A 24,671-nucleotide genomic window follows, 5' to 3' on the forward strand; every position below is an offset into this window, starting at 1 on the left:
TTGATGGGGATGAATTTGGGCAACATCAGGGGAAGAGAAGGAGACTGCAGCTCCTCAGGGGGATGAGAGCAGAGAGCAGGAAACCCTCTATGCCTTTGGGCTTTGAGAGGCAGATTTCCAAACTGGAGATCATCTAGAGTCTACTGTATGTCTACCCATACAGTAAAATCACCTGGGTGATTTTTAAAGTACAACTTGGGCCCCACCTTCAGAGATGGTGAATGTCAGTCTGACTTAGGGTCCCAGCACTAGAATTTTAAAAGCTCCCCCAGGTATTCTGGATTAAGAACTGCAGAGTTAATCCAACATTACACAGGTCAGATGCCTATAGGTCCAGGCAAGGAAAGGGAAGGAAGGGCAGGTCTCTCCTATGCAGGCAGCCTTGGTCAGCCAAGGCCCACAACTGCTTTGTAGAAATCCGGGTTCAATGTTGCCAGATCTTCCTGTCTTCTTGTGTGTGTGTGTGTGTGTGTGTGTGTGTGTGTGTGTGTGTTCCAAAAGTCTAAAATCCAGATTTTTAACTGTTAGCTCCAACTATATCAAAATCCCCTGCCAAATAAAACATGTCTGCAAGTGCATTGGGCTTTGGGGCTGTCATTTAGCAATCTTTGGTCCAGTGCAGCGATTTTCACACTTCTTTTTAGTCACAGGAGGTTTTCTCCAGACCAGTTATTTTATGAATTGCTACTAATTAAATAAATCTAAGAAGAACTTTGGTTGGAGCAGGACAGAGGCCCCCTCAGCCTCCCTTTCCAGCTAAAGGCTATTCTTGAGGCTGCTAGGAGACCCCTCTGTTTCTGGGTAGCCTCTCTGGTTCATTTGCCACCTGAGGAAACTGAGGGCTTCAGAACACAGTCCCAAAGCAGAACCTGCCCCACGGGGTTACTTAGAAATGTGTGGGGATGTTTGAGGTTGTCATCGGAACAAAGTGGGTTCTATGGGCATTACATGGCTGAGGACCAGGAATGCTGAACTTCCTGCAATGTCCAGGACAATAAAGAATCATCCCACACAAAATGCCTAAATAACTCCCCACTTGGAAGCACCAGACAAAGAAGCAGAGATCCAGAGAGGCAGCCTCAGCGGGCAAGATCATGGTAAGTGCCCCCAAGGACTTTATCCTCTACCCCACAGGCTTTAGGACTTCCATCTGTGCTTGTAAGGCTTCATCACTGGCAAGGCTGAGTCGTTCAGATTCCAAACTCAGGGGAGAAATTACTTTTAAATTAAAGCCAAGTAGCCTCTTGATACAACATCAAAAGCTCAGGCAGGTTTTGAGAAGCCAATTGAAAAGAAAATAGGGACTCCAGCATCTCTTCGGCCTGGCTGGGGGCCGGCAGTCAGCACTGGGAGGGGAAGGTCAGCTGCTGCAAGAGGCGAGGTGCTGGGACACACTGGAGTCAGGGCAGTGACACAGGTTTGTTGGCTCCATTGGTCATTTAATCCCTAGGTCACAACATGCCAGGTTCAAAAATAGAATGTGGGAGCAGAAGTGAAAGGAGGGTGTTCCCCAGCCCTGCAAGGAAAATCCAGCCAAGGAGCATCCTTCTCCTATTTTGTCATCGCAATGCCACATGTTGTCCAGTTTCACCACTTACAAAACCATTACCCCAGAACCACCTCCTCAGCAAACATCAGGCAAGGGGGGAATCTTCTCTGCCTCACAGGAAAGGAAGGGATCTCAATCATAACTATGCAGCATCCACCTTTTCAAGATCTTCTCTTTGCCTGTTTGTGCCTCCTTTCGTCATCCTAAAGAAAGGTCAAGGTAAGGTTTTCTATGCCGGAGAACTTACTGAAGTCACAAGAGATCTTCCCTGGCTGGAAAGGATCCCTGCCTCCTCATCTCTCTTAGCACTCCAGGTTTTAACACCTCACTAGTCCAACCTGGGTCAGGTAGACAAGATGCACTTGAGTGTCACAGCAATGTCAAATGCCTGTGTGTTTCTAAAAGCTTACTCACACAGCTAGTGAGGAAGATGAGATACCATCCACTGATGTGCTGCCAAGCTGATCATGAGTTCCCAATTTTCAGCATTTGCCTATTTCTGTGATGGAAATATTCATAAGGTAGTCAATTCAAAGTACCAGTGTTCCATCATTGAATGTGGAGTTCAGAAGAGGTACACACTATCGACTCTTTGAGATGGTAGGAATCAGCTTCAGAACACTTTTTGTTTATGTCCCATTTCCAAAGTTGAAGTTCTTTCCTCTGAAAGACCCAGAGCTGGGACATGGGACAGGCTTATGAAGGAAATAGAGAGTGCATGTTCAATGACATTGTTTTCAGGGGCCAAACATGCTGATTACTACTAATTCAACCAAGGTCTTTGAAGGGCAATAGACATGACTTCAAACCCCAACTTTTGACTATTGGTTGTGTGACCTTAAGTAAGTCTCAGATCCCTCTGGGCCTCATTTTCCTCATATCTAAACCAGAAATAATAATTCATTCCCTAAGAGGAAACTGTAAAGGCTAAAGGTTATGCTATATGTAAAAGATGCATGACAGTACTGGGCAGCTAGTTCTACTTAAGAAATGCTTGTGCTGCAAGAATGGGATCCTAATTAGAATAAGTTATGCTCTGTGTATGTATATACTCTACTGTCATGTATATCTAAAAAGAACAAATCAAAAAGTAAAAATTTTAAAAATAAATAAAGAAAAAGAACAAGAAATACTTGTGCCATTCTCTTCCTCTCCCACATCCTGCACATTTTTAAACCTAGAAAGGGCTTTGTAACTCTTCTCATCTAGAAGTCTTCCTGAGGAATCAGAGGTTCAAGGGCGGGGTGGACAGGGGTAGCAATTGCTTTGCTCAACAAACCACAGGCAGCTGGCAGGAAAGTCACCCTGCCTCAAAAAATTTGTCACTAGTCCACGGTGTCCTTTCCGCAGACCAACCTGGAAGCCAAGCTGTGGAAACTCTGCATGTTTGCTCTGGAGTGACATCGTCACAGTCATTATCTGTGCAAAGTTTTGACAGAGAAGTCCGGAGGCATTTTGCCGAAGCAGCCCGGGCCTCTGGCGGGCCCTGCAGAAGGTCGCTTTCACCTTTCTGCCGCAGATGACGGAAACATTTAAAGCTATGGATTGTGTCTCAGCATCCTCTTCCCTTCACACCAGCTAATGTGTTTTTCATTTCTCTTGGCTGGCTCAATTTCCCACATGTTCTCCCAAGCTCTTCCTCTCGGCTCCCCAGGGCTTCCCACAACAAACCTGCGTGCTTTGGCGTCCTAGCAGGAGGGGCTGTTGAAATGCATACCGGATATGCCTTTGGCTGTGTTTATCAGCCCCAGTCCTGGCTGAAGATGGCTGAAGCAGAGGGCCTGTACTGTTCAGGTGGCCTAATCTGCCAGCTTTCCAGTCCATCTGGCCTGAGGAGACAGAAACATCCCACTCCGCCATCCGTCCTCTGTGTAGGACCCTGACAAAGTCCTTCTTCACATCTCAATGACCTCATCTTTGAAAATATCAACTGTAGTGGATTCTGTTTTATATGAAATGCTGCATTTTACAATCATCCCTTTACCTGTGGTTTCCTGTTTAATCCATTCCAATCTGTGAAGCAGGAGATATCAAAATACACTGTACAACTAGGATAGTGGCCCAGCTGCTGTTGCCAAGAGTGGTCAGGACTTCTGTCCTACCCTTAGCTATCTCACTCAAATGAGGAGACTGGAATGTGACAGCACGTCTGTGGTTACTGTATAGGTAGGACCTGCTTCTTGTCCTTTGCCTTCTACTCCTCCTGCCCGTCTTGCTCTTTTCCTATGGAAGCAGATTTGCCCTCTGAAAGTCCTGGAGGTGGCTTGGCACATGTAGCTTGGGGGTGGGCTTTAAGGAGCTCATAGAGGGCTAATTAGAAGACCAGACTCTTCAAACCCCCCACATCTGAATCCCTGGTTAGAAGAAGCCTGGCACTATTTCCTGCTCTTTTCTGATATATTTTTTTCTCTTTATCTGTGTACTTGTATACTGCTACATGTACTCCTTTGGACTCAGGATGTATGTGATATTTGGGGGCCTTTTTTCTTTCCAGTTCTTTTTGATGGAAGGGTCAGGCAAGACATACAGTGTTACTGGGGTTCCATTAATCCCTCAGACACCTGGGCTGAATGAGGACCACTTGCTTGTGTCCTTTAACTGCCACTAAAGGAAGTCAAGAGGGAGCTCTTAGACCCCAGACGGCATCTCAGGGCAGGTAATTTCCCCGCGTCTCCTGGAATGTCCTTGTCCTGCACTTCCTGTTTCCCATCAGTCAGACCCTCCTCAGTCTCCCCCTTGGACTTCACTTCTCCTTTTGAAACACAAACACTACTGGCATCTTTGTGGTCATGCTTCTGCTCAGCACCCCATCCTCCTCTGTGTCACTTGCCTCGTCCCCCCTCGTACACTGAAGATTCCTCTGTGGTAAAGACCCTTTCCTAATCAGGTTTTTACCCACCATTGCCACTCCCACACCCGCCACCAACCAGAACGGCAGCTCCCATTTAGTAAAGTGCTTGCTCTGTGTTGGAGACAATTCAAACAATATCTTATGTAATCTGACATAAGCTTGTTGAGGCAAGTCTTATTGGTATTAGCATTTAAATAACTTTCCAAGAGTTGTACAGAAGAAAGAGAAGGAGCTAGAATCTCCAGCCGTTTTGTCACACTCTCTAATTCTCCAGCTGCTGCTCCCAATTCTGCGATATCCTGACTGGCTCTGCGACTGGGGAAATGTGCCAGTCTGATCTTCCCAAGATTCAGCACTATTCAAACAGAAGGAATGCTTTCAAGGTCATCTCATCCCACCCTCTCATTCCTCTGATACGGACGTTAAAGCCAGAAAGGGGTCATGAGTCATCCGAGGGTGCAAGGAAGTTGGCAGCACCACATCACACCCAGCCTCACGCTGCCTCCCCGGCTGCCTGCCACCTCTCAGTCTCCGTGTTCCTAAAGAGTTTCCATGGGACAGGAATGGCTTAGTATTGGAAAGCTTGGGCAGGAAGAGGGTGTGGACACAAATGCATGTCATGCTTCATGATCACACTGTATAGGACACCAGGGACACACAGCTTCCCTGAACTTTACCTTCCTGCAAAGTTGTGCGTAGATCAAATGCTGGCTTCCCCCTTCCAGTAAGTCAGCCTCCCTCCAGTGTGTGAGTCAGCTTGGCTCATGGCTGGGTGTCCGGGCCATGGCTTTGTCTTTATGCCGGTTGTCAGTGGATTGCGTGTATATGGACTTTCAGATATACAAGATGATGTAGACACACTGATACTGTTTAACCTGTGGTTGACAATTTCTACCAGATAATTGTTCTGGGGCCTGCTTTGAGTTATGAAGGATATTTAGCAGTCTTCCTGGATTCACTAAATGTAGTAGTATCTCTCCTCCCCCAGGTGAGAAGTGAAAAAAATTGTTAGACATTGAAGAATGTCCCCTGGGAGAAAAACTACATCTGGTTGATTCAGCCTTTAACCACATGTCTATGAGATCTTTGAGGATGAATGTTCATTGTTAAACAGAGAAAATACACAAAATTCCTACTAGAATCCATATTCTCAAGATGCACTGACTTGAAATTTCAAGATATTTTTATGTTTTCCATGTATTATATATTTGCATTATGCCCAATATTTCCCATAAGAACCTGCATTCCCATATGCATGACTTAGGGTTCTCCAGAGAAAGAAACAGAATATATCCTACTGAGACACACCAAGACATAGTTTTCTCATCAGTAGCAGAGTGTGATAATTAATATTATGTGTAAATTTGAATGGGTCATGGGGTAACCAGATATTTGTCCAAACATTCTTCTGGGTGTGTCCATGAGGGGGTTTCTGGAAGAAAGTAATATTCAGGCTGGTAGACAAGTAAGGCAGATTGGCCTCCCATAGGTGAGACTTTTCCAAAGAGTCACAGAACTAGCAAGTGGCAAGAGAAGATGTCAACACAAGGTTTGTGCTCTTAACCTCCATGTGAGTGTTTCTCAATCCAGGAGGTTCAAACTGGATGTGTGATGTGCTGTCTCTGATACAGGAGGCCAAAATAAAATCTGAGAAACGCTCCTCTGTGTGCTGCCCCTCCTTGGCTGGTTAACCCAGAATCATGAAATACCAAGATTAAAAAGTTCACCAGGACAATCTAACTCAGACATTAATCTAATGACCACACGCACAAAAAAAATGAAAAGTGCAACTATAGTGCACTCTCGGATGGAACGGTGCATGTTGCTGGGAACAGACCTGGACTGACGTCCGAAGACACTTTCCCAGAGAGTGGATGAACAGAGTGACATGGGTAGAGAGAGTCAGAAGCATTCAAAGCAGAGGGAAGCCTAGGGTGGCAGGGAGGGCATAACTTGACCCAGACTGGTTCTGCAGAGTGAGTTCTTCCAGTTGGTGGGCATGCACTCCACCAAGGGACAGTAGTAGGGACTTGGGATTGAGGATAAGAGGAGTGATAGTCATAAAATCACAGAACCTAATCCCATTCCATCCCTCATTGTGTAATGGAGGAAAAAAATCTAAGGAAGTATGTGTTGTAGGGAGTTACAGAGGTAGTGTGAGAACTCTGACCTCCTGCCTCTGGATCAGTGGTATTTCCAGCTGCCATCCCCCTCTGGGTGTTCCCTGGAATTGCCCAACCTTCCCTTCACCCCAGAAGGAGTCTCCCAGCTCTTAGAGCTTCAGAGTTCTTGCTCCTGATTATTATACTTCTTCCTGCTAAAGAGTGATAAATATGCTCTCCAAAATCCATTTGTACCCTGAACCCTGAGCACAGGACCAGGCAACAGGAACTGTACCACAAAAAACGGGGAATCTATGCTTGAGCTCATGGACTGAATCAGCAGCCAGAAACACTAAAATAACTGACAACCAACAAAGGCAGAAGTTACAAGAGAGTAGCCCACAGCCTGGATCTAACCCACAGATTTTGTTTCTAACCCACAGTGTTTTGTTTGGCCACATGATGTTTCAAATGTTTTTGAAATTTACTGCCACTGTTTAGAAATTAGATTTCTTACTTAAAAAAAAAATCTAGCCTGCATCCCCAAATGACAATATGTCCCTGGAGCTGCTACCTCCTGCCCACCTGCCTACTCTGTTCCCAACCACTAGGTTGACAGGTAACACCCATAGCCCTGAATGCCACAGACAAGTACAGAGTGCATGCCCTATCCTGTCCTGCTCCACAGCAGTTCTGCAAAGACCTGCAAACAGCGACCTTGAAGTGACCCTGGAGTCTTCTGTCTGTGGGTCAGCCCATACCAGGTCCTTCAGCTGTGGCTCTCCTGACATGGGCTGCAGTCCCCTTCCTCTCCCATCACCCTCTTTCTGGATACAATTCCCTGTGTCCATGTTCCTCTTCAAAGGATACAATCAGCATCAAGTACAGTTCTCCGCAGGTGGGCTGACCCATGTGAAGAATTTGAAGGCAGCCTTTAAATTTTTATATCATTAATTTTCAACTCGAGAGCCAGACCAGCAAACACAATGTCAACCCAAACAGATAGAAGTTTCATCTCATACAAAGTTGATTCTCTCTTATGATTCTAGCTAAACAGAAGAAAGTTTCCAGGGGAGAATATCAAATCATTTCCTGAGATTATACACAGGCAGATCTCTAACAATGTGGGAGGAATGACAAGCATCTTGAAAATTTTTCCTCTGTTTATAAGAGGTGAGAAGAGTCTAAGGAAAATACTCATGAGTCCTTGTAAAATGACAGCTATGTAACCTGCTAGGTGAAGTTACTGTGCATTCTCTCTGCTTCCAAAGTGCACTGTGGTAGACTCGCCCCACCACACGACCACCCCATTCCCACCCCAGCCAGGTTACAACTGCATAGGTAGAAAGCAAGAAGACTAATTGTGTTATGCAAACACCCTGGTTCCCTGGGGATGTCCCCAACTGCCTCTGACCATTGGGAATTCTTAAGTTGGCTTACCGCACAGGACCTCAATTTTGTCCTTGTGCAATGAGATTGTTAAATCAGTTTAGAGATTCCACTAACTGTAGTCATGGAATGTCAGTTGCTTATGCACAAGTTTTCTACAAATTTCCTGAACTATTCATCATTTACTTAACGTTCCTCTTTAGAATGACTTCAATTCTAATCATAATATTTTAGTTTACCCTCATCCCAAGCAAGCACATGAGATCATAGGTATGGTGTATTCATTATGATTCCAGTACATATTTTAAAATACTCAGGAATTGAAATTAAAAATAGTATTTGTCCATGTACCACCTAAAATCATTTCATTTGCATATATCACTTTGGTAATGCCAAATTTCAGGTACACAAATGGACCACAGGAGGTCCTCGAATAGCCTACAATTGTACTCCAAGTTGCTCTTGAGAGATTGTATACATGTTCTATATTCTTAAAAATCTACCTTATCCATTAAAAAACTGAGAATAATTATCTCCAAAGAAATCTCTAAGAACACATCAGCCCCTTCTTGGGTAGGGACTAGGCAAAAGAACTGCATCTTCTAAGAGCCTCCCGAGGCTCTTTTTCAGAAATTTCCTCCCATATCCCTTTTTAAATATCTCCTAAATGGCTAAGGACATACCATTCAGATACTGAGCAGGGTGGGAATAGAGAGAATTTTCCTTGGATGGAGCCTGAAAATTTGACAGGGCACAGTCTAATCTTGCCTCCTTTTATGTCTTAAGCAGGATAGTATTGGAGGTGCTGAAAAGGCAGTGTCCTGCGATAAGGAATAGGGTTTACTTAAGGTGACCTCATAAAAGCTTGGCAAAAGCCTCCAACGCCAGAGTCACACAGAGCACAGTTTAAGCAGACCCATTCTTTTCTAAGGATTCAGAAATTCATTTCTACACTGTCCTTACAGAGACAACAGCAAGAACTACAAAGGTACCATCTCTCTCCAGCACTACTTTGCCTGGAGGAACTCCCTGCTATTTGTCCACCTGCCTGCTTTGCATCTTGCTGAATGTCCATATGCCCGACCTGAATTGTTAATAATGGTTTTGATGGTCAACTGTAGGAAAAGACCCAGGACTTTCTCTCGCCCTTGAAGTGATGCAAGAAGACAAATATGAATGCAGCAGACAGGTCATATAGTGGCCTTGATTGTATCCTACAATGGCTGCACAGAGAGCTCCCAAGAGGGTGGGGCAGAGTTACTTATCCCAGATCCCAGTCCAGAGAGGTGCTCAAAGAATATGGTGAGTATATAATAAATGGTGAGTAATAAATAAATGGTGAGTGTGTAATAAATTGAATGTATGAATCACAACTGTTGTACAGGTCAATTATGTGAGCCCTCACAAGGACAGAAAAGGTAATCAAGGAAAGCTTCAGAGTTTAGGTGACATTTAATGAAGACTTGGGGTTGGGTATAATTTTATGGCATTAAAGGCTTATCCTATGATGGTTTCAACATGGGAGTTCTGAAGTTTGGCATCTGATTGTATTTGAATTCTGTCACTCCCAGGCTTACCTCTGTGGACATTTCTTAAATTATCTGAGTCCTTACCTATAAAATAGGGGTAATGATAGAACCAACCTCAAGGACTGTATGTGAGCATTAAATCAAACACACACACACACACACACACACACACACACAATACATGATTGGCACCAAGCCTAAGTGAGTGTTCCTCATGATCTGCTTTGTCACCATCATCATCAAGGAAAGTAAGGAGGACATTCCACGGAAAGGAACTTGAGGGATTGGAGTACCTAGAAGGAAACAGGCCGTGATTTCTGCAGAATGATCAACTCACCTGAGCTAAAGTTTGCATTTCTGCTAGCAGACTTGGGGGAATGGGGATTGTAGAAGAAACATGACCCCTTGTTCTCCTCAGCAGGTTCTATTCTGTTCTGCCCTGTGCTACCCAATGTTCTGGTTCTGCCTTTTCTCCTCTGACAGTGGGGATGCTTGGTTTCAGGATAGAGCCTTCAGTATGCAGCTATGGGGAGCCCCTGCATCTTTAGGTTCTAGAAGCAGATCATTCACCTGGCTGCATTTCCCTTGGAAAGAGCTAGACAAGGAGGCCCAACGGCTGCAGTGTCAATCAAAAGCAAAGAAGGAGACAGGATACAGGAGGAGCCACACAATTTCCAAAGACTGCTACTGAACTTTTGCTTCTGGATGGAGCCCACTAGGTCTGAACATTTCCCTTGGTGCCATGGGTCCTATTGGAATCCAATCTTCCCTCCTGTGTTTATTGTCACACTGTGAATCGGAATCTACTGTTCTGTATTTTCATCATTGCACATATCACTAGCTGATACTTCATTATGGCAGTGAGTGCTATATCTCTTATACCAAGACAGTGTCTGTGACCGAGGAAGCATTTAGTGTTTGCCAAGAGTTGGGAAAATGCATGAATGAGTATTCACAGTGCTTGGAACATAATATGTGTTCCACAAGTAGTTATCAAATAATAGGAGCTAGGATGAAGATGGCATGGGAGGGGATGATTTTGTTTAGAGAAGGCTTCCTGAAGGTGGTATTTGAGTTAGACCCCAAAAGATGGAGTGAAAATTCCACAAGGAAGGTTGGGCAATGAAATGAATCATTTCAAACAAGAAAGTCAAGTGTTGAGACATGGAAAGTATTTGAGATTTGAGGAATACAGTTCTGAATGGCTACAGGGTCAGAAATACAAAGAGGAATTACAGGAACCTCTACCTGGAGGAGCTTCCTAGTGCTCTGGAGAGTCTCAAAGGTCATGCAAAGAGCAAGGGATCCCTTCATCTGGCAGCAGAGAATCCTCGATGGTCTCCAAGGAAGAGACTAACCAGTGTCCTAAGTGTGGTACAGCAACACCTGGCAGAGAATGAATGTGATGTGGGAAGGGGACAAAACACACAGATCAAAGCCAGGAATGTGGAGAAAGTATAAACAGAGCTCAGTGTATCATTAGCTATGGGTTTAACACAATAAGCAGGGAAGAGAAGAGTCAGAGATGACGTGGAAGCGCCCGCATGGCTGATTGAAAGAGGGATAATGCTGCAGAAGCAGGAGCAGAGAGGTCAGGAGGAGGAGCAGAAGGGACAGGTGTGTAAGGCAAGGAGAATTCCAGGAGACCTGATCTTATTGGGGCTCAGATTTCCACTCAGATTCCCCATTTGGTGAATGCTTACAGGCATACAAGTGGCAAAGACCCACTGACAGCTGGTAGCACAGTGAAATTCCAAATGTGGACAAATGTAGGAAAAATTTTGAATCTTGTTCAGGAAAGAGTCTAGCTAGAGTTTTCTGACTTGGGTCAATCTGACTTCTAATATTGGCCCTGCCCCTTCATATGTGTGTGACCCAGGGCAACTCTCTTGACTCATCCAAGCCTCTACTCTGCCAATGGTAAAATGGAAACAATAATATATTTATTACACAGAGTTTTAGTGATAACGGAATAACATACACATGTACAGTCCTCAGCATGGTTGGTGAAGCATTCAATACACGTCAATGACTGTTGACAGTATTTTATTATTTGTATTTAAGACATATTGCAAATACAAATGCCTATAGAGGCAAACAGGGAAAAGAAATGAACCAATCCGTTCTCACCTACAAGGAACAGTGGTTGTTCACCTTCAGGAAATCACGGGCACAAAGGAAAAGAGATCCACGTCCCTGAACCTTGCAACTTTTCAAGAGAAATTGGAAATTTCATCTTTTCAGGGATGAAATTTTTAAATGTTCAAATGCTAAATTTAACTACAAAATAATGATTTGGCACCCAACAGTGTACGGGCCAAATAAAATGCGTCCAAGAAGCTGGAGGTTCCCAGGGGCTGCCATCTGTGAAACCTGACTTAAGACAGGCTTCCAACGTGGCCCAGCAATCCAGGGTGCCCTTTTGGAAGACAGAGCTGACATTTCCTCCTCCTGAGATATTGGACCACAACCTCCCACTCTTGTCAAAAGATGGGCTTGAAGGGGGTGATCTGGTGCCGCCAGCCCTGTGATCATGAGATCTCTGGTGTCTGAAGATATTGACTCTGGTCTAGATGTGTGGAGGAAGTGAATTATCAGAGGGATCCAGAGTTGGTGAGCTGGCCAAGATGGTCAGTCCCGGCTGTTGGGTTGCAGCAAATAGAAGCCTGTGGGTATTTACCTGCTGTGAAGAAAGATAAGCAAGAGAGGTGGTGAGGCTAACTGGTAACACAAGAGAACAGACTCTGATCTGTCGCATTAAACCACTTCAGTAAGGACAGCAGCTCACCTGGACCAAGTCTGTGTGTGTGTGTGTGTGTGTGTGTGTGTGTGTCTGTTACCCACTTTGGGGAAGCAGAAGAAGAGAATGGCCCCAGTGTGCATCTGTTTGGCCTTCTCAAGTGTGCTTGTGTATGAATGGACTTTTTAATTCTTTGTCATCACACAGAAGGAAGCAGCAGCTGGAGCTATTTCCAGATCCTTCACTATGTCATTCCACCCACCCTACTCCAGCCCTGAACCCTTCACCCAGAATCTGCAGCTATACCTCTGCCTTCCAGAACCCAGGGTGGAAAGGCAGAGAATCTTAAAGGTGCACTTGAGTGTTAATCAGAAACACAAATGAGCTCAGACCATCCCGCCAGGGATAGCTGGAGATTCCAGGGCCTGTACTGCAAAACAGAACTATTCATCCATGCCCAGCAGGGACAGAAGAAACTATGCTGTTGTCCCAGCCCACAGAGGTGGGGATGCTGGGAAGGCAGGATCATCTTTCAGCAAAGTGTGAGGTGCCAGCTACACACTTAGCCCACAGTGAAAATTTGGTTTCCTCCACTTTGCTGGGAAATTTGACTTTGAAGTCATGATTCTTTTCTACTCCTGCATCCTGTGGCTTCATGACCCATGACATTTTAGAAAAACAGATTTTCCCATCATTTTTAGCATCAGAGCTCTTTCTTAAAAAATGACATCTTGCACTCAACCCCAATATATAAATATGTAAATGATTCATATATTCTTTAGTCAGTGTGAATCTTACTTCTTGGTGGCAAAGACTTTGCTAGTTTCAAAATCTCCTAAGTACCTATCAGAAAACTTTAGGATTCTTTGGAGCCTGATGTGAAAACTACTGAAGTAGTTCTTCCTTTCTGGGGTGTTGGGATTTTAAGTGACAAGAAGTCACTACCCTGTGTCACATAAAGCAAGATAAAAACAACAGAAGGGCATCGCAGCATTTCACAGAATTTTAAGGATCAATTTGAATAGGACATAAGTTTGGAAAGAGAAAGAATGTCACAGGAAACGACAAGGCCCTGTGTTTTAGTGTGGGATCTAGAGAGTATTGGCTCTTGTCTTCTGAGAGTCAGCACTCTCTGTGTGACATTGGAGAAGGGGCTTTTTGTTTGTGGACCCAGAATCCCCAATCACCTGAGGATGATGCTTTGCTCCAGAAGGCTGCTCTATCACAAAACCACACACATACAGCCAGCATGCCATCAATAGGCCCAATCCCGTCACACACCCAAATTTACATATTCATGCTAAGTTTTCGTGGGGGATTCCAAACAAAGCAATGGAAGTGAACTGTTGGAAGGTTCTCAGTGGTGGTCAGAGGTGCAGAAGAGTAGCAAATGAGGTGCCAGCTATAAGCACCAACCTCCTTGGAGCCAGTCCTAGATTCTAGCCCAGATTGTACACATTACTGGTGGCAGGATACTGGTCCAGCCATTTACCCCTTTGCTTTCCCATCTGTGAGATGGGAATAGCATGGCTCCTCCCTCCCAGGGCTGCAGGCTCCTCAGGGTTATACCGCAGAGTGGGGTTGCCCTTGTGGCTACATTCAGACTTCTTTTCTATGAATAAGCAAGAGACATTATAAACCTTTGTTTCTCCTTTCTTCAAATGGAGATAATGGTCAAATCAGATAATGTTTGTGAAACACTTTAGTTAGAACGATGCCTGGAATATATGAACACTCAGAAAAAATGGTGTAGCTCAGCTTACGGAAATTTCAGAGGAAATAGTGCCGGTGACAGATGAAGAATGGGGATAGGTCTATGAGGTACTGGGAAGAGCCCAGCCCTGGGAGTGAAAGTGGGGCTCTCACCCAGCCAGGCTCTTCCTGGCAACCTTCCCAAGGGAAATCCCTCTTTCTGGGCTGCAGGCTGCCCATCCAGACAAGCAGGAGCTCGCACTCCCCAATCCTACTCTAATGTTCTCTTGGTTCGGGTATCGTCTCACTATTTGAAGTTTAAGAATCCCTGGAGAAGTAAGGAAAATAAGAAACCATCTGAGCTGCAGAGCCAAACCCCATGGAGTAGTGTTCAGCCATGGGATGATTTTCCTTCCTAGTGTCCAGACTATCTCATCTCTCCATCAGTTTTGGGCATCTGTTGCTGGCACCTCTGATGGTGCGCACCATTCTGCCAGCCGCAGGGGGACACACCTGTAAGCCTATAACCTGTCCACATGGCCCCTGAGGCAGGAGGACTTCAGGTTCGAGGCCATCCTGGGCCTCTTAGGAAGATCCTATCTCAAAATAAAAAATAAAAAGGGCTGAGGATGTAACTCAGTGATAAAGCACCCCTACGTTCAATCCCTGGTACCCCCCAAAAAAAGTATGATTCTATATCTTAGCCCTATCTACCTTACTGCACTCCAAGGAAAAGGCTCATTGGTTCAGGTAGACACCAGTCAGAGCACAGGGCTCCTATAGGGCAGAACATTCGCACCTCACAGGCTGTTGGCCAATCCATAGTTAGCAATCTTTGGGTCAAGTCACTGCTGTCTACTGTATCACTGATGGCCATGATACCAAGGCCAGGTGATGCTAAATATGTCAATTCATGTGTCAGGAACCTCTCAAAGAAAGGTCAGAGTAGGTCCTTGCATGGTCCACCTGCTATGATACTGGAGGTGGGGAAAAGTAACAAAGATGGTCAAAGAGATATAGGCTCCACAAGTCTAAAGGGAGAGATGCTCTAGCAGGAACATTCTGTACTAGTTGTTGACAGATGCTAGGCATGGAGAGCTGATGAGTCTAATGGGTGAGTCTTCACAAACTGGTTTGTTAGCCCAGCACCACCATTCTTTGACTGTGTGGCCTTTGGTCAGTTGCTCAGCCTCTCTGAGCTTGAGCCTCCCAGTCTTTCAATAAGAATCATTACAATAATTATGCCTCACAAAGGGAGGCTGTGAGGGTTAAATGAAATATTGAGTGTGAAGCCTTTAGCACAGAGTCTGGCATAAAGCAAAAGATAATATTTAGTTTAAAAAGAAACCTACAGAGAGTTCCCCTTCTCAGAAAACAGCCTCAGAGAAGAACAGAACAACATTGCAAGAGGAAATCCAAGTGCTGGGGAAACATGAGCTATTATTGTTATTCTCCAAGTCTATGAAAGAGATGTGGAGTAAAGGTGGTGTGTGGTGGGGTGGTGGGCAGAGGGGAAAGAGCACCGGTCCAGCAGGACACCTGGGCAAGGGCCCCGCTCTGCATTCTGTCACGAGCTCTAAGGAGCCAGCAACAAGACCCTCCCTGGACTTCATTCTCCCATCTCTACAAAGAGGGAGTGGGGTACCTGCCCCCAGGGGCACTTTCAACTCTGGTGTTCTAGAATCTAGCGAGGATCAAGATTGGCAGGAGGAAAGAAAACGAAGATTTAGTCCACTGACCCCAAATTCAAGAAGGGCCGTTTGTAGTTGTCAGTTATTGTTCATTTGTTTCTGCTTTGTTTTACTTTCCTTTGCTTTTTGAGGTCAAATTACTCGAAAGGTAACCTTCTGCCGAAGTAACAGACCTACTGGGATAAGGAGGTTCAGGTGGGATCTAGGAATGGTGTTCAGTGATGGGGAGGGGCTCACCCGCTGGAAACAGGGCTAGTCCTGTTGATCCATGGTTGGAGAACAGAACCCACCTCATCTTAGGGGTGACCGCTCTGGCAATCAGAGGTGTCTTCCTCCAGGTAACTTCAGGGCACATTCTCTCACATCCCATAGGTAGCTATTCAAACCTCAGATCTGCACCCCTAACCCTGGACACCCCAGGCTGTCTCTCCAGTCTCAATGCCTTCACTCTCTAGCCCCCGCTCAGCTGGAAACCCTATTGTTTAACTCCAGTAAGGGGAGGTCAGGTTCACCAAAGCAGAGAATTTGTTTGCTTCCTTCACTCTTGAATCCCTGATTTTAAAATAAAGTCCTGGACATAGCAGATTCTCAGTAAATACATGTAGACAAAAGAAGTCCTATAATTCTCCTTTGTCCTAAGTAACAAAACCTGGAGTCAAAGAACTAATTCCTAATTGTTAAAATCCAGAACCCAGCCTGTGGACCAGGAAAGGAACTGAAGGAACAGGCAGTCTTCCCTGTTGCCACACACTTCCCCTGAGCTGTGCCCCATGTGCAAGGCCATCAGGTTCTGCCCGGGACCAGGCACACCATGGGAGGACTGAGTGGGGAACAGCAGCTCTCTCAGTCTGCAGTCTGCCCCTTGATTTTGGAGGCCATGTGCCAGCCTTGAATGGGGCTTTGAACGCCTGGACATTCAGGAACTGTCCTGAAACTTCCCCTCTTCCGCATCTAGGAGGCTGCAACTTTCAGGAACTGCTGATTGTCCAGGGAACATAAACAAAAGAACAAAGGCACGATCAACTCATTGGAAGGGAAAGAATCTCAAACTGAACAGAACATAAAACCCACTTGGAATCTGAACACGCAGAGGAATGCAGAAGGAACACAATTGAAATCTTAGGGAAGGGTCCCAAGAAACCAGAGAAATCCCATCCTGGTCTCTAGCCTGTTCACAAGAACTTCACAGCAGGCACAAGTATCCCCTGAGCTTGAACTCTGGAGAAGCAGCCCTGGCTGCCAGCTGGGCCTCTGGGAGCTCTGAGAGATTGGAAGGCAGAATCAGGCAAGCAGGCTTCTATTAACTAAACAGGGTGTTTTTCTGAGAGCGCTGTCCATCGAGCATCCGGAGCCCTAGGGGCAAGATTTTTGGCATTTTCACTTTTTGGGTTGCATGATTCTTAGCACATTTTTTTCTCTTTGTGGGACTCAGTTTCTCCTTCCACAGAGAAAGCAGTCTGGCTGTATGTGAGCTCTTTTAATGTTTCTTCAGAGACTCAGTATGCTTTTATGGCCAGTTCTCTCCCCACACACGTTCCCCTGACCCCAGGCCTCCTTTTCTGTTGCCAGGTGAACTGTTTCAGGCTGGAGAAATCACATCCCCAGAATGGGAGGAGTTCTGCGTCTCAGTACAGACCCCCCTGGGTAAGGATGGCTCTCACCACAGGTCCCTGCCTGGACCTGGCTTCCATGTCTTTCCATGGCGCCAGGGCCAATGGGCCTACCTTCCTCTCTTGTTCAATACAACTGCCTGTTTTGTCAAGATTCGGCCCCCATGGCCTGACACAGCCTGACGCTGAGTAGGAGAGCTGCCAAGAAGAGCCCTGAGTCCTTGGATTTGGATGAGAAGGTAGAACTCTCCTGGTTGGGGATTCTGGGACTACAAGGAAATGCTTGTGTACTGAGCAATGTCAGTTTCCGTACCTACAAGGTGGAAATACGAAGAGTTCTGACCAGCCATCTCAGAGGACTTTTGGGAGACCCAGATGGGAAAACAGATTTGAGGGACATCTTGGATTCGTACTTAGATCCTTGAATCCAAGACTCTTGGCCACTGCTTTGACCCCTGCCCTGTTGGCAGGGCATTTCTTTATTTCTCCCATCCTGTCCGTCTTCTCTCCAGCTAAAACAGAACAGCTCAGAGCCAGAACACTGAAATCAGACTGCCGGGAGTTTCCCACTGGCTCTACTGCTTACCAGCAGTGTGATCTCAGGCACAGTGGCTCACCCACGGGTCCTTAGTTTCCTCCTCTGAAAGTGGAGGTAGAATCTACCTCAAGGGTTACTGTGAGACAAAGCATGAAGAGCACCTGGCACAGCACCTGTGACATGCCAGCTCCTGCTGCTATTATCGCTATCTCTTCGGACGCCCACAGCCTGCTCTACCTGATAGGATCTGTGGAAGACAGCACGATTAATGTAGTTTGGAGGCCAGAAACTAACAGTCCTCAAGGTGTGAATCAGAGACCCTGAGCAGCTTCAAGATCCTTTCAAGGACACACAAAGCCAAAGCTATTTTCAGAACAATGCCACTTTACCTTTTTTACATTTACACTGATGGTGCAAAAGCAATGGCAGGTAAATCCCACAGATGCCATAGCATGCGTGGAGACAGTGGCCCCCCGCTGTACAGGGGTGATCATATGCATTACTGCTATACACTTGGGGAGGGGGCCAGTTCCACTTAACAATATCCTGTATTAAGCAGTAGCTATTTAACGACTTTTGAATATTTAATAAGCAGTAAATGTTTAATAACTGTTATTAAATCTTGATTCCATTTTTACTTGAAGGATAACTTTCTGACAGACAGACTGGTGATTCCAATGTGGGCATTTGGCATCTATTTTCTCAGAAAGGAATGAAGAAAGCCCAATTGTTCAAGAAAAAGCACCACCACCACCCCGAGATTTGCTGCCAATAACAAAATCCAAGCATTCAAGTGAATTTTGAAAAACTTGTATGTGTCACCATGAACTTGTCAGCTTCCCAAGACAGATTTTTTTTTGAATGAGATTGATGGTAATATTAAGTGAATGTGATTTGTTTTGTATCATAGAATAAAGCATGTCAACATTTAGAAGATCTATGTAACTCAGTGAGCAAATGTTTTCCCAATGATTCATGCATGTTGTGACAAAATCATACAAGAGTAAAAGATTCATTCAAGATGTAGGTTAGACCAGTGGATTATGTATAATAAAGTATGAAAAGCTCAGGGTTATGATTCCAGGTTTCACATTACAACTAACCTTTCAGAAATTATCACTCATCAAGTTTTAGTGTAATCTCAAGATTATTCACAACTATCTGCAAAATCCATTAAAATATCCACACCATTTTCCCCACCATGCTCTGAGTAAGGGCACACTTTCTTTATATACTTCATCAATAAGCACATTGCAACAGATTAAATGCAGATTCAGATATGAGACTCAAGTTGTCCTATGTTGAGCCAAATATTAAAGACATATGCCCAAAATGTAAAGCGATGCCACTTTCTTAATGTAACTTTTTTGTTTTGGAAATTTATATATATGTGTGTGTACACACACATATACATAAAGATATATATATATATATATATATATTTTTTTTTTTTTTTGAGACAGGGTCTTGTAAGTTGCTTAGGGCTCTGCTAAGTTGCTGAGGCTGGTTTTGAACTTGCCATCCTCCTGCCTTAGCCTCCCAAGCCACTTTAATAACTCAGTATTTTACAGTTTTGTTTTAATATCTGGTGTCACTAGCTATAAGTAACATAAACAAAACTATTTTTCGTCCTCAATCTTCTTCTCAGAGGGTAAAGAAGTTGTAAGAACACACTTTAAAACCATGCTTGTAATGTTTAAGGGATAGTCAGAAAGCAAAAGAGAGTGAGGAAAGTTCCGTGTGCCAGGCACAGGGAGTGACAGTCCTGGTGTACGTTCTGTCCACCAGTCAGTGCCAGGAACACTCTGGAATACCCAATCCAACTGAGAGCACCACAGTTTAATAGGAACACTGATGAACACCGCCCCTCAAATTTACCTGGACTATTGATGAGCAAGAGAATTAATCCCAGAGGAGCTATAGAAATAATTGGGTGATTTTACTCTGAAGAAAAAGAAAAAATAAAAATAAAACTTACAGAATCACCATAGTTTCTTCAAATCTCTGAAAGATTAACACATAAAATTTTACCCAAGGCAATTATAAAAAATGGCCCAATTACATAACTTGCTACACCAAGATTTTTCTTTTCTGTTTTTGTCCCATTCTCTAATTATTCTTTGTACCCCAACATGTTGTTTTGGGTCTCTTCTTGTCATCTCCTTGTTTTCTGTTTCTATTTTTAGCTTCCCCCTTTCTTTCCCTTCCTTTCATTATTTTTCTCCCTCTATTACTCACAATATACAACAAATAAATTTTTGGTTTTTCTTCTAGTTTTTTTTTTTTCTTTCCTTTCTTAAAAGGGTCAGTGTGAGAATGAGGAGGAAGAGGGAAAGGGACAGAAGTGCAAGGGGCAGAGGAGGAAGAAGAGATAATCTGTTTATTTAACCTGCTGTATTAATAAGTTAAAAGTGCGGAGGTTGATGGCCACTGGTCTAAGACAAAGACCTCTCCCTGACTGGAGAACAAGGAGGGTGAGGCTGAGCCCCAGGGTTTGGCTACTCTTTATCCCAAGGTTATCAGAGAGAAAAAAAAAAGTCACAAAACAGTAAGCATGAATGTTCTACAAGCAATGAAAAGGAAACAGAATGTGGATTTCCGGAACATTTTCAAAAGGAGAACTGTAGCAAGAAGATCCCTCTTCCAGAAAAAGACCTTAAGGAAATAATCTAAGAGGCATAAACTTAAGCACCAAATGTTTGTCACAACATTAAAATAACAAAGGATTGACATACCAACAATAATGGAATGGTTGAATTATTTCTGGGTCACTTACACAATAGACTCTTAATCAACCAATAAAAACAACAGAGGAATAATGGCATGGGAGAAAAAAATCACAAGATAATGTTAAAATTTCAAAATTAATAGAATACTAAACCATATTTAGTACTTTATTCAAGATTTTTTTATTGAGTTGCTACTTGCACTATAGCAGATACTAGACATTCAGTGATGGGCCTGGTTGCTGCCCTTATACAGCCTACATCTAAATAAGAAGTATAGATTTTACCAAATGATGTTGTGTGCATTTATGAATATGTCACTGAATCCCACTATTGCATATAATTATAAAGCACTAATATAAAATTTAAAAATAAAAAGTATAGTTTCTAAATAATTACTTATACAAGTAATTAGTGGCATGCATTTAATCCCTATTGCAATAAAGAAACATAAATATTTTAAAAATGAGAAATATAAAATATTAATACCAAGTTTTTTGGATGATAAAACTATAGGTGCTTCAAAACTTAACTCAAAATACATCAGGAACCTAGAAATTGTACGAGAAATTATGCAACTCCTACAAAAAAAATACATTTAACACTCTAACATATAGTCACAAGGAAAGACTTTCTTAATAGAACCACTAAAACTCTGGAAATAATGCCAAGAGTTAATAAATGGGATGGTGTCAAGTTAAAAAGCTTCTACATAGCAATGGAAAAATTAAGAATGTAGAGGGAAAATCTACAGAATGGGAGAAAAACTTTGCTAGCTACTTTTCTGACAAGGATTAATACACAGAACATATAATAAATTTTAAAAAAACTTAACACCAAAAAACCAAATAACCAAACTACTAATGGGCAAATGAACTAAACAGGCACTTCTCAAAAGAAGAAGTACAAATGGTCAATAAATATATGAAAAGACATTCAATATCTTTAGCAAATAAGGAAATGTAAATCATAATTGCATTGAGATTTCATCTCACTCCAGTTAGAATGGCAGCCATGAATACCCACAATAATAAACGCTGGAGAGAACGTGGAGGAAAAGGAACACGTACGCTGCTGATAAGACTGTAAATTAGTACAACCACTGTGGAAATCAGTATTCCTCAAAAAGCTAGGCATGCAACCACATATGACCTGCTATACCACTCCTCAGTATTTATTCTAAAGAATTAAAGTCATCATACTATAGAGATACATGCATACCCAGGTTTATAGCAGCATAATCTACAATAGCCACACAATAACCTAAGTGTCCATTATTGGATCAATGAATAAAGAAAATCTGGTAGACATATGCACAATGGAGTTTTATTCAGTCATAAAGAAAAATGGAATTATGTCATTTTCAGGAAAATGGATGGAACTTGAGAACATTTGTTAAGCCAAGTAAGTCAATCTCAGGAAGCCAAGGGTCATATGTGTTCTCTCATGTGGAAGCTAGAGAGGAAAGAGGAAAAGAAAGGTGGGGAGATCTCATGAAAATCAAAGAGAAATCAGAAAAGAGAACAGGAGAGGGGAGGAGGGAAGGAAAAGGAGAAATACTGGGAAATAATATTAGACAAATCATATCAGTATATTGTGAGTATTTACAAGTATGTAACAACAAACCCCATCATTATGCATGAGTATAATGCACCAATAAAAATATGGAAAAATGTGGTTGTTTTATGTATCTTTATATGTTTTTATTTTTATAGAATAAAAATACATTACTTTTAAAATCTTTTAATCTTTTTGTGGTAAATAGATGGTAAAAATTCTAAGTAACATGCACTTTTCACTAATTTCTAAATTTCAGTCTTCCTTCTCCTTTCCTTTATTAAACACCAAAGATACCTTCTGCTTGCAGGACCTGCCTAGGAAACTGAAATAGGCAGAGGCCTTTGTTCTTTATTCACAACATGCTGGATAATGTGAGATGTCAGCACACAGCAGGGTCCAAGGCTGGCCCTGTTCTTACAGAGCTTAAAGTTTAATGGTGGAACTAGCCAGGTAAAGATGGTGGAGCACCAAGCCAAGTACATACTCCAGGTACAACAATCATTTATTCTTCATTGTTAACCTGCAAAGTAGATGTTTTTATTAAACTCATTTTACAGATAAGGAAAATGAGACTCCATCCTCATAGCTTGATTCCACAACCCAAATTGTGAATAGATCACAAGCAAAGGGACATAGCTATGAGAAAAGCCATCAAGACACCACCAGGGAAAGGACCTAACCTAGACCTTGTCTTAGAGAAACCTTCCTGGAAGAAGCAACTTCAACTAAGACCTAAGTTATTTGATAAGAGGATTCCAGACAAGGAAGTAGGGATCCATTCTAGGAATTGGAAGAGTAGTGGGACTGGCATGGAGATTGGAGGGAGGTAGAAGCCAGCCCAGAGTATAAGCAAGAAGCTGATCATATAGGACCTTATAAGCTCAGTTAAGGGCCGGGGTTCTGACTCAGTGGTAGAGTGCTTGCCTAGCTTGTGTGAGGTACTGGGTTCGAGTCTCAGCATGGCATATAAGTAAGTAAAGTAAAGGTCCATCGACAACTTAAAAAGCATTTTTTTTTTAAAGAAAGCTTGGTTAAGACATTTCAAATTTATCCTGAAAAATATTGGAAATCACTGCACTGTTTTAAGCAGGAAAACAACAGGGTCAGCTTCTCCTTCACAAAATGAAGGTCTGGAAACTTGGTGGAGAATAATTTGGAAAATAAAGACCAAAGGCCAGAAGGCCAATTTGGAGGCTATATCTGCTGATCAGAAGATGGATGATGAGGGCCCAAGCCAGAGAGGAGCAGCAAGGCAAGAGAAGAGACATCTGGTCCCAGAGATACTTTGGAAATAAAGCTGACAGATGTAGAGACAGCAATGAGGAGCAGGTGAGAGAAAAGCAGACTAGACCAAAATGACTCTCAAATACTATGCCAACCTAGGTGCCAGTCACTGAGAGAGAGGAAAGGAGGTGCCGTCATTTTGTGGAATGAAGTGATAAAAGTTCACTGTAGGGCACACTGGGTTTGTGACATTAGCTGGCAATGGTAAGAAGACAGAATCGTCTGAATCTGAAGAGAAGGAGGAGCTGGGCTGGCTCCAGGTGTCCATGACTGAGCTTTGGAAATGATGTGTTCCACTGGGAGAGGTGTCTCAGCAGTCAACAAGAAGGCCAGGATAGAACCCGAAGAACATATAATATCTGTGCAAAAGAATAAGACTGAACAAAATTGAATGAGCAGCAGTCAGAAAGGTAGGAAGTAAATGCCTACAGAGTGTGAAGTTAGGGAAGCCCTGCAGAGAGTGATCCCAGAAAGCAGAAGTGGTCAGCAGGCAGAGAAGAGCTCACTGGGTTTAGAAACAAGGAAGCTTCTAGTCACCTCTGGGAAGCCAGGTTCAGTGGCAGGGTAAGGGCAGAAGCCAGGCTTCAGGGCAGAACAACAGGCAAGTAGGAGAGAAAAAGCAGAAATAGCACATGAAAGGCAAGGAGAGAGGTGGAGCGGTGTGAAATATTGGTTCCGTCTCACTTCATAGGTGGGAATAGAAGCAGACAAATTAGGATTCTATTGCAGGGACTGGTTCTTGATTAGCATCAAGAACCATTAAGCCAGGTATCATGACACATGCCTGTAATCTCAGCAGCTAGAAAGGCTGAGGCAGGAGGATCACAAGTTCAAAGCCAGCCTCAGCAACTTAGTGAGGCCCTAAGCAACTCAGCAAGACCCTGTCTCTAAATAAAATATTTTAACAAGGACTAGAGATGTGACTCAGTGGTTAAGTGCCCCTGGGTATGATCCTTGGTACCAAAAAGAAGAGAACACTTGAACTTCTTTTGTGTACTCTACTAAAGACTGCACACATAACTAATCTAATCCCACAACCCCATGAGATGAATCATTGTCCCATTTTACAGATGCAGAAATTGAGATGCAGAGGAGTAAAGTAAGTTGCCCACTTTCACATGGAAAGTAGTGCTTGTGTTAGATTCTTAAGGGTATTTGTCCCCTCTCATGCCAGGGACAGAGGAGAAAAAAAAACAAATTGAAAATGTTGAGAGCAGAAAAGCTGAAATAATTCTTTTGTTGTGAGCACACTTCTATTTCAGAAAAATTCTGGCATGAAAGCAGAAAAAACTGGTCTGTAGGTACTCTCAGTTCTTTTCCCCTAATGGCTCAAGAGCAGACAATTGCATGCACAGAGCCAAATGCTCTAGGCCTTACTGGCACCAACTGTAGAAACATATTCTTTGAAAT

This window comes from Sciurus carolinensis, chromosome 6, assembly GCF_902686445.1.
Source record: "Sciurus carolinensis chromosome 6, mSciCar1.2, whole genome shotgun sequence".
NCBI classification, from domain to species: domain Eukaryota; kingdom Metazoa; phylum Chordata; class Mammalia; order Rodentia; family Sciuridae; genus Sciurus; species Sciurus carolinensis.